Source organism: Eurosta solidaginis, chromosome 1 (genome assembly GCF_040869045.1).
Source record: "Eurosta solidaginis isolate ZX-2024a chromosome 1, ASM4086904v1, whole genome shotgun sequence".
Lineage (NCBI taxonomy): Eukaryota > Metazoa > Arthropoda > Insecta > Diptera > Tephritidae > Eurosta > Eurosta solidaginis.
This window is the reverse complement of record NC_090319.1, coordinates 323,842,920-323,853,573: the sequence shown is the minus strand read 5'-3', so window position 1 is coordinate 323,853,573 and position 10,654 is coordinate 323,842,920.

The window sequence follows — 10,654 nt, the reverse complement described above, 5'->3', positions numbered from 1 at the left end:
CCTCCACGATTGGCTTCGTCCTGCATTCCTAGGGTATTCGTCCGATCACTTGTAGCGTCTCCAAAATTTCCCATCTCCTGATTTGGTGGTAAAGCACCAGCTCCTTCGGGTGCGTAGGTCGACACATTGGCCATTAGCCCCGAGATATCGTGCGCGTTCACGTGACTGGTGCTTATAGGTCTGTCCAGTTTCTCGCGAGGGTCATTCAGGTCCAAGCCCATGTTTATTAACGCGGGATCTCCGTATTGTCCGCCTACTGGGGTGTGCACCACCAAGGGACGCCTGGCCTGCGAGAAGGCCCCTCTATTCTTATTGCCCCGTTGCTGGTTTCTCCGGAGATTCCCCGTACTCCCGAACGGAGTGTTCCGGTCCGGTTGCCCGAATGACTGGTCGCGCGACATGTTCAAGGGAAAAAATTTGGTCAAGCAAAAAAAAAACTTATGTCACGTAAGGCGATTAGAGATACAACAAAAAGGTTTATGTTTATAAATTTATATGCAACAAAAAAATAAAAATTCCCAAAGCTGGAAAATTAAAGGCGATTAAGCAATCTAACTGTATGGTGAAACCAATGGGAATGCTGACATCCCCTTCCCGAAGGCACTCGGGTACAGGCGCAAAAAAAAAGATTACAATTACATTCATACTTGGCCCTAGTGCTCCCAACCGCAATGCGAGGGGGTCTTAAGGCCCCCCTCCCAGACTGGTTGGGGCCACTAGGGTCACTTCAGGCACACACGGGTTGGTCTCAACACGCCCAGCCGCAACGCAGGGGCAGTCTCCAGGGGCTTGCCCCTGGGACTGGTTGGGGGTGTTGAGGCCTCCCGTCCATTCTTACTGGACACCCCTCCTGCCTCCGCCGCAATGGGTGGAGAGGTTTCGAAACCGCTCCCCAGTCTGGTGGGACAGGAAGGGGTGTCACTCTGAATCCCAGCTCACCCCGTCACAATCCAGGTGGCACTATGGGTTGCCACCTGAGACGTGGGATGAACTGGGGTCCTTGCAATTCACACACACACTCTAACAACACAAATTCGGCATAGAAAAAAATTAAAAAAACTATTAACTTTAAAAAAATTAAAAACCCCGTTAGCGGACAAATATTTTTCCAATGCCGACTAACGGACAACATTCCGGGAAAATAAAAACCCCAACTACAAAAAAAATAAAGTGCGTGCAGCACTGCCTCACTGGGTGAAAAAATAAAAAAATCCGGATGACAGACGTGAAGTCCCGTGACCCCTTCGGCCACTGCCCCCGATGACCAGCCCGAACAACCTGGTCCGTCCAACCATCCCACCGCAACGTAGGTGGCAGCTCCTGTGGCTGCTCACTCGGACTGGTGGGATGGTCAACTTCACAGGTTGTCCCGACTGACCCTCGCGGCCAGCGCCTCAGGCGCCACGGTGGGCGCCATCTGTTACGGTATCGCACTTACAAGGGAAGCAGTAAGGAAGGCGGTCGGCATGATGTGTTGGTGCACAGTGGCTAGTCATTGTCGGCTGGGGCGGGTCCTTGCCAACCTTACTGTTCCTGCGCCATAAACAGAAAAAAGTTCCTATCATGCCTATCAAAACTAAAAGCTGTCAAATTTAAAATAAAACGACAGAAGCGCAGAGACCGACTCAAAACGCTTATAAATTCACGGACCGGATGTCACGGACAGACCGTTAACATTCAAAAAATTCAAAATTCAAAAAAAACTAACGCCAAAGAAATTACCGAACCGGACATGACCGGTTACCACTCTGAAATCCAAATTCAAAAAAAAACTGTTGAAAATAAAATTAAAAGAACCAAAAGGAATTTAAACATAAAGGGCCGAATATATAGAGGGGCGCCGCGGGTGTTGTTGCGACGCCCGGTGCTTGTCCCACCCTCAAAATCCATGGCCACCGACGCACCTAATTTTCGGTGGCCCCTTACCTGTATGCCCTAAGTGCCTTCTAAACAAATAAGGAAGTCAGCATTCCCATTTTAAATACAATTTATTTATAATTCATCTCAATGAAGACTTAGGCAATATACATATATACTAAGTCTAACTAACTTTGAAAAAAAATTATTTTTTTATTTTCTTTTTTTTTTTTTGTCTTCTAAATAGTTAAAAGGAATTTTATTTCAACAGCAGTAAAATAGGTCTTACTTATCTTTTGTCAATTAAATCGAGCGAGCTTTCATTCGCTTTGTGAGTGTGCTTACGTTTTCTTTAAATAAGCGTATATGCGGATACATTTGGACATACAATATTTCATACGAATACGTATATATTAACTCACTTATTTATCAAAACCAAATACAAGATTTATAAAACATTTTAGAACGAAATTTCCTAATAAACTTCCAATTGGCAGGGCCTTATAAACCTGTTTTAATTTCTTTTTTATATTAATAAGGTGGTTAGTATACATTTTCTTTTTCCCCCCCCTTTTTTTTTTTTTTGTCACAACTTCGGAGACACAAGTTATTAGTAAATAAATTTACATGAATATTAAGTACGGCCTACTCGCATCGTGAGCACGTTCAATTATTTCGAAATTTTACGAAATCAAAAAAAAAAGAAATGTTATATTTAGTACATTTAGTGACGGAACGGAGTTGAATTCATTGGATCGTTACGTCATATGAAAATTAGGAATCAAATCTAGATCTGATTAAATTGTCATTAATTGATTAAACATTAATGTTCTGTAATAAAGAGCGCTGATACCTTAATACGCGTGTCATACATACGGGCACTTATTTATTGCCTCATTAATTCTATGTTACTATATCCTAATTATGGTTGCTTCTCCATATAGTTCAACTGGGGGTTGTCTTGGTTCTCTTATTGTTTAAAATTCATTTTATAATGTTAATAGTAAAATTGCATAATTGTTATACATTCAAATTGAGTTAGCAAGGCGCATTTGTATTAAAGTGCTACGTAATGCACCATACTATTCAAATATACGTACGTCGCTTCACTTAGGACCCTAAAGCTCGTTTTTCTATTTTCTGTTCTCAGTTAGACATATCCCATTTGATTACAGAAAAAAGAAATTTTATCTATCACTACTAGGTAGGAACACGCAAAAGAAATGCATCTAAATAATTGAATCAACTGGAGCTGAGCTCCAGTAGAGCTAGACTGTAATGCCCTAAATGAATCAACGCGCGCCTCTGTGCGCAAACTTCACATGTAATTACCAATTTTATACACAGGTAAACATATTCCTACCAAAGAAAACCAACTATTTAATTACAAAAATTCTTCTTTAAAGTTTAGGTATAATTCATACAATTTTTGGTTGTCTAATCCTAACTTCTCATTTCGGGTTATTTTAATTTAAAAGAAGTACATGTAGTAATGTCAAATAGAATTGGTTAAGCAACTAACTACTTTAGTACGACTCACCCAGTAGACTGGTACTTACTTGGCCGCCAGAGTACGTACCATGGGCCTCTGCCGACGTGGTTACAGGTGACGGTGTTGTTGTTGGTTAAGTTGTCGCGGTTGGTTAACATTTATTTGATGAGTTCCCGTATTTGTTGCTCCTACGCCACTTGCTCCTATTGTTGGTGTATTGTGGTTACCCTTGTTACTGCTAAAATGGCGGTGGTTGCTATTACGCTGCTGTGAACGACGCATTAGTGGCAACTGTGTTTGGCTGCGAGTAATTCTATTGCTGCTGTCACCAAGGTGGTTGCATCCATTGCTCTGGTGATGCCGCACATAATTCGATGTACCCTATTCCAATTTCTTTTTACGTTTATTTGCAGCTAGATTTGCGTAACCTTGTGCTGCTGCGGTTTGTTGTATCTAATGGAATTGTTTCTTTTCCGGAACCCGTGGTTATCCTGTCTTCGCTGACGCACTAATTCCTTCTGTATTCTTCAGGCATTCGGACGTGATTTAACTAGTTTGTGTTCTAAGGCTTGCAGTGTATATATAATTCAACGCCAAGCTCAGTGGCATGCCAAACCTTCGCCTCTTGCAAAAAAAATAATTTAGCAATAACCAACAATGAAGCGGTCTATAAAAAGCCAATCTCCAAACGATTTATAAGTACGAGACAATTTCATTTCCTCTGGTAGCACGCAGTTTCACAAAGAAAGGATTCTAAAACTTTATTTCTATTATCGACGTGTGCCACGCCATTTACAATTTCCAATGCCACAATTCCTCGTGAATTCGTGATGTCGGATTGAACATGGCTAGCTTGGTGTAGATACATCCAAATCATTTATTATATATTCATATTCGGGAAATACGTTATTTCGGCATATTAGCCAACTAAATTTTTCTTTTTTCTACCCCTTCTCGGCCGGAAACTCGTGCTAAAAAAATACCAGAATCCTTTTTTCTTTTTTTTGTGCTGGTGTGTATCGGCCGGAAACTCAATCTAAAAAAGGAAAGGTTTTTTTTCGTAGTGATGGCCGGTCTGTCTTTTTTTTCTTGTCTTCGATATTTTTTTATCGCCACTTTCGCCACATCGCTAGGTGTGTTCGCGTGAACACGCTCCCAAGTGGATCGTAGCCGTAGACTGTAGCAGCAGACCGTAACATACCTTGCAAATCTCTTCAAAGCCTTTTCTCCCGGGAGTGGGAGTCGAACCCGCACTCCTACGATAGTTGAAATGGTTATAAACGCATTCAGCTACGTCATGCCTTAGTTGTTGTAAAGTTTTTCCCAATTGCCTTCTTTTCGCATATATTATCTTTCACACATCACATAATTCGTATGTAGTTATGTGTTGAAGTTATGCCTGTTTGTAAGGCGGTTTTCAGACAAAGTTGGTATTTGTTGTTGTTTTTGTTCTATTTATAGAACTACAACGAATTAACCAAATGTTGTATACTTATATGAGTTAACCGGGGATTGACCGTATCGCTTTTAAATGTATGAAAACATTTATTTCAAGCAATTTTTAATTTTATAATTTATTTAATAATTTGAGAAAAATTTAAACAACGTGACATCAGGACGGACAAGGCGACAGCTGTTTCGATTATACCTTGTAAATCTCTTCAAAGCCTTTTCTCCCGGGAGTGGGAGTCGAACCCGCACTCCTACGATAGTTGAAATGGTTATAAACGCATTCAGATACGTCATGCCTTAGTTGTTGTAAAGTTTATCCCAATTACCTTCTTTTCGCATATATTATCTTTCACACATCACATAATTCGTATGTAGTTATGTGTTGAAGTTATGCCTGTTTGTAAGGCGGTTTTCAGACAAAGTTGGTATTTGTTGTTGTTTTTGTTCTATTTATAGAACTACAACGAATTAAACAAATGTTGTCCACTTATATGAGTTAACCGGGGATTGCCCGTATCGCTTTTAAATGTATGAAAACATTTATTTCAAGCAATTTTTAATTTTATAATTTATTTAATAATTTGGGAAAAATTTAAACAACGTGACATCAGGACGGACAAGGCGACAGCTGTATCGATTATACCTTGTAAATCTCTTCAAAGCCTTTTCTCCCGGGAGTGGGAGTCGAACCCGCACTCCTACGATAGTTGAAATGGTTATAAACGCATTCAGCTACGTCATGCCTTAGTTGTTGTAAAGTTTTTCCCAGTTGCCTTCTTTTCGCATATGTTATCTTTCACACATCAGATAATTCGTATGTAGTTGTGTGTTGAAGTTATGCCTGTTTGTAAGGCGGTTTTCAGAGAAACTTGGTATTTGTTGTTTTTGTTCTATTTATAGAACTACAACGAGATAACCAAATGTTGTCTACTTATATGAGTTAACCGGGGATTGCCCGTATCGCTTTTAAATGTATGAAAACATTTATTTCATTAAAAATTGCTTGAAATGTTTGTTGTTTTGTCAGAAGCGTTGCCATGCCGTTACTGTTGAAGGCGAAATTGTGTTTTTCGAGATGGAAATTTCCTTTAGGATGAAAATGTAATGGTCATCTTAGACAATAATAATATGTGACCCGGCCTATGAAAAGGTGGCTTATGACTCAAAAAAGAAATTGCGAGAAACAGCTGTTAAAGGTAAAAAAACTATCGAAACCAGAAAAAAAGTGGAACAATTTTTTTAGTTATAAGCCACCTTTTCATAGGCCGGGTCACATATGCTTTAGTACGATTTATGTGCATATATATCGATTGAGAATACAGTAAAACATGTAATTTTATTGAAAAATAGTGGATAATAACTCATATATTGGTTAATGACTCATGTCTTTATGACAGCTTGACCCCTAGACAGAAAAAAAATACACGAAAAATCATGTTGTTCTAGCATGGTCCGATTATCATGCCGCTACAGTGGATATTTCTCAAGGCATGTTGAGAAAAAGTGTACCTCAAAATTCTGTACATCTATGTCAATGCTAAAAGGGCACAGAATGTGTATAGGCGGGGAATCCCCAAGGTGACCCCTTTTACAACGGGCAAAAACACTCTCATAACAAGTGGATAACCAGCAGAGCTACGGGGTAATGTTCTCCCTAAAAAATGGTTTGACAATTCCCTCCTAAAGTGCAACACTTGAATTATACAATAAATAAAAAAATTAAAAATGTGGACTTGTAACCAATTTATCAAGAAATTGTGGTGTCGGTTTATAAGGACCTCCTTTGAGGAAGCAATTGGCAAACGTGTATGTTTTGTCAAAATGTTCTGAGCCCACGTATGGACACTTAAGAAGGCTATATTCCCTTACTTTGCATAATTCGATCCATGTTTTTTCCACCAAAACAATTTCCGGGAGCTCGAAAAACTTATTAAGAACCTTCTTTTCTAGGCTGATATTTCGTAATAAAATATTTCCAAGACCTGGGGCTAATTTTTTTTTCTTTTTCATTTAAAATAACTATGAAAGTAATTTAGTCGTATTTGTTAATATGAAATCCATCAAAATTAGAAAAATTCGTAACATTTTTCAGTCTGGTAGCCTATTTTTGGTGAAATTGTCATTGTCCCCGCAAAAGACAAGTGGCTAACGTCACACTAAATGGAACTACCACCAGTTTTTTTATCATGGTTTTTTTCATTGAAATACAAAAAAAAAATAATAATATTTGTTAACAATTATTTTCAATCTCTGCCATTTACCCATTTTAATTAAATTTTTTTGTCGTGACAACAACACTCACATTTATTTCTTCAATTTTTTTTTTGTATATAGTGCATTGAAACATCCCCAACATTTTGGTATATATGTTAAATCATTTTAATTATTAATTAATTTTCGATTTCTATCTCACTCTCTTGTTTTCCCATGATCCTTTTTATTTACTAAATACAAATTTGTAGATATATAATATTATTTAACTTTTTATTACGCATATTATGTATGTATGAAAGTATTGTATACTTTATCATATGTGACCCGGTCTATGAAAAGGTGGCTTATGACTAAAAAAAAAACAGCTGTTAACAGCTGTTTCTCGCAATTTCTTTTTTGAGTCATAAGTAACCTTTTCATAGACCGGGTCACATATGGCTTTATATGCAAACATGCATACATATTTATTTCAATATACATAACTAACAATTAAAACTCAAAAAATTAAATACAACAGCACATTCAATACATAATTCCTAAATACATGTGTATGTATGTAAACACATATGTATAAAATACGACAATAATAGACAAACATTTTTAGTAGGTATCTTAATTTTTATGTGGCTGTTAATTGTTTTAATTTTTTCAATTGCTTACAAATTTCAAAAGTAAACTACATGTACATACATACATAATTATGTATTAACAGAGAAGGACTGCAATACTTTAGCTTCAAAGACAATCATAATACATTTTAATTATTGCAGTTGGTGAAAAGGAATAAAGAGTCTAAAAAAAAACATATACTAAAAATATATTATGCTAGTATTAGGGTGACAATAATTTGAATGTAGAAAAGACATACGGAACCCTCCTTAAAAATATATTCATATATATTAAGAACAAATAACAAGGTCTAAGTTCGGGGTGGAACCGAATATTATATACCCTAATTTGTGTGATGTATTTATATAAATTAAATTTTCTTAAAATTACACTGTGAAACCAAACAAAATACCTGGTAAGTGGTACCATTTTTCTAGTAGATCTTGAAGATCTAAGACTGATTATATACAAGATTTTCCCAGGATACATTCAAAATCGTGAGCTACAGATAAAAATCCGGTTTTTCGTACCTTTGGACCCTAACGAGCCTTTACTTTTGTTGGTTATAAACCGATTCTCAGTTTATTTCCGGATCTTATAAGAAGAGATTACGAACATTTCATACCATCAGCAAAACTTAACAAAACTGAAAATTTTCTCTATGAACCAATTTTTTTCACCTTTTTTCGGGTTTTGTCAACTTTGGTGCTATATTAATTTATATGCAGACAGCACCAGCCCTGACTTGCATCAAAATTGAAAATTGATTATGTGTTCAATGAGAATTCACTTTCTAAAATATATTCAAAGCTGAATTCAAATTTTCATGAAAACAAAATTTGAAAAAAAAAATAACATTGTATCATAACGAGTCAGAAATGTTCACTGGGCAATGATCGACTAATATGACTGTAACTTTTGTAGTTCGCAACTAATTTTGAAGTTTTTTGCCAGTTTTGGGTAGACAAAACATCATTCTTGAAAATAACTTACACACTTTTTAGGATATGTTATGAAATTTGGGTGTATTTACCTAAAAAACCACTTAACATAAAAATTTGTTTTTTGGGAGAATACACACAAATCAACATATATTCTAAAAAGTGTGTATGTCATTTTAAAGAATGATGTTTTAACTATCCCAAACTGATAAAAAGCTTACTACATAAGTTACAGGCGCATTAGGCAACAATTGCCAAGTAAATATTTCTGAGTGGTTTTGATACAATTCTATTTCAGTCAGTTATCAACATACATATTTCAAAAAATGAATGCTCAATGAACTCATAATTAATTTCCAGGGCCCGTATTACGTTTTACGATTAGTGACTGAAAACCATTTTCACTCATCCGATAAGTATGCAACTTTTATCGAGTACTATTTGTCGCTAGTTCATAATAATGGCACAACCCGATCCATCATTTCAGAACTGTTGTGATTTAAAAAATGGGTCTCGGTCACGGAGCGTATGTATTTGGGAAATGGAACATTTTCAATTCCAGTATATGTATGTATATCTATCTCGTGATTTAAGCATTATACTCTGAGTTCTAGTACAGCTGGGTATAAAAAACTACAAATTCTGTCTCATGTCAGTTGGTGAAGTAGAGTGCTCTAACCAAATAATGGTAATGCTTTTGTTCACTTCATTGGTGTCTCACGCAATTTATGAATTAATTGATTTTGGGGCATTTTTCAGTTTGATTTTATAAAGAATTGACGTATGTGGATCTTCTGGTCACGTCACTGGTTGACATATATAAATTCGAAACTGTGAGACTTCATCTATTCAGGGACCAAAAATTCAACCAAGAAGTTGAAGTAAGCAAATAAAAAGTAAAATCATCTTTCCACAGAAAATCACTTTCTACAGGTCTGATCATATCTATTATCCTGGTATATAGCACGGAATCATGAATGATGCCGTAATAACCTGGAGAATTCGAGAGAAAAGTATTATTTTGCGAAATAAATTTTTTAAGGAATATATTTCACGTTTTGGGGTTCCATTGGAAATAACAACGGATCAGGGCTCCCGGTTTAATTCAAACTTATTCTCAGAATTAACGAAACTTCTTGGAAGTCATCAAATAATGACTTCTCCTTATCATCCCCAAGCTAATGCAATGATACAATGCCATAGGCAGCTTAAATCTTCAATAATGGCTAGGAATGGGTCCAGGGAATGGTATGAAGAGTTACCAATAGTGCTTATGAGTTTGCGATCGACTTTTAAATAAGATATTTCGGCAACACCAGATGAAATGGTTTATGGTCAATATTTAAGATTACCTGGTGAATTGTTTGTTTCAACTACAGAAAATGTAACTTCAGCGGATGTTTCAAGTAGTGAACATTTTAAAAATTTTAAATCAAATGTAGAACATCATCAAAATTCTAGAGGTATTTTTGTTCCAAAAGATTTACAAGATTGTCATTTTGTTTTTGTATGTGTAGTAAACAAACATTCCTTGCAGCATCCGTATGAGGGGCCTTATAGAGTTATTGAAAAAAATATTAAAAACTTTAAAATTGAGATAAATAATGAAATTAAGTCAATCCCTATTGATCTTTTAAAACCAGCAATGGTTGATAAAATACAGATACCTAACACAAAAACAAAAAAGAAAGTTACTTTTAATTTATTTAACGTTAAATCTCCGGAAGGGGGAGTATTGTAGGGTTAATTGTATTTAATAATTATATTGCTATTTATACTTTGTATTGTAATACTTTAAATATTTGTTTGAAAACAATATTATCGAATTTTTAATTTTCAATCTTGATATATGTATGAATTTTTAAAAATTTTCATTCTGATGAAAAATATTAAAATATTTCTATTCAAGAATATAAGTTTTGTGTGGGACTGGTCTAATATATAGAGCTTCATTGAGGTACAGGCTTACGCTATTTTCAGAAATGATCACTCTGAATTTGTTCAGATTTTTAATATGCATTAATGAAAAAAAATGTTGCTAAGGAAACTAGGGGTTGGTGCTTCCTTGATTTTTCAATTTTAAATTCTG